Here is a 365-nt window from a genome sequence, read left to right as displayed (position 1 = left end):
TGATTCTATAACCAACACCTCGCAGACACCACCACACCTCCCCTCCCCTCGGCACTAAGTGAGCCAAGCCCTGTCTGGAGGGGACCACCCCCCGCCCCCATCCCCAGTCTGTTGTCCATTGCCTGGTCCTCTCGCTTGCATGGAGGAGGCACCACCATTTTCAGGTTTGAAGGTGCAACTGAAGTTCATCCCTACGGCCACACTTCTCTGAAGGGCTGGGGAGCTTGCATCCCTTCCTGAGTGGGGACACACCATAATGACTCTCTCTTTGCACTCTGGCTTCTTGTTTGGGGATGTTTTTTATTTCCTTTTGGTTTTTTTTTTTGGGGGGGGGGGACCTCTTACCCTGTCCCATCCTCCTTTCT

General features: G+C 54.2%; 1 protein-coding gene across 1 annotated transcript in view; it reads left to right on the top strand.

Annotated features, from left to right (window-relative positions):
- The window catches only part of LOC104276960 (deleted in malignant brain tumors 1 protein-like), a gene marked incomplete at both ends in the record, with an annotated part of 15,055 nt that overhangs the window by 13,340 nt on the left and 1,350 nt on the right, over positions 1-365 (top strand). The gene's annotated exons all lie outside the window — the stretch shown is intronic.

Source organism: Apaloderma vittatum, unplaced genomic scaffold, assembly GCF_000703405.1.
Source record: "Apaloderma vittatum isolate BGI_N311 unplaced genomic scaffold, ASM70340v1 scaffold16337, whole genome shotgun sequence".
Classification (NCBI taxonomy): domain Eukaryota; kingdom Metazoa; phylum Chordata; class Aves; order Trogoniformes; family Trogonidae; genus Apaloderma; species Apaloderma vittatum.
Note: the sequence above shows the minus strand (reverse complement) of the source record. Positions and strands in the feature narration are given on the sequence as shown.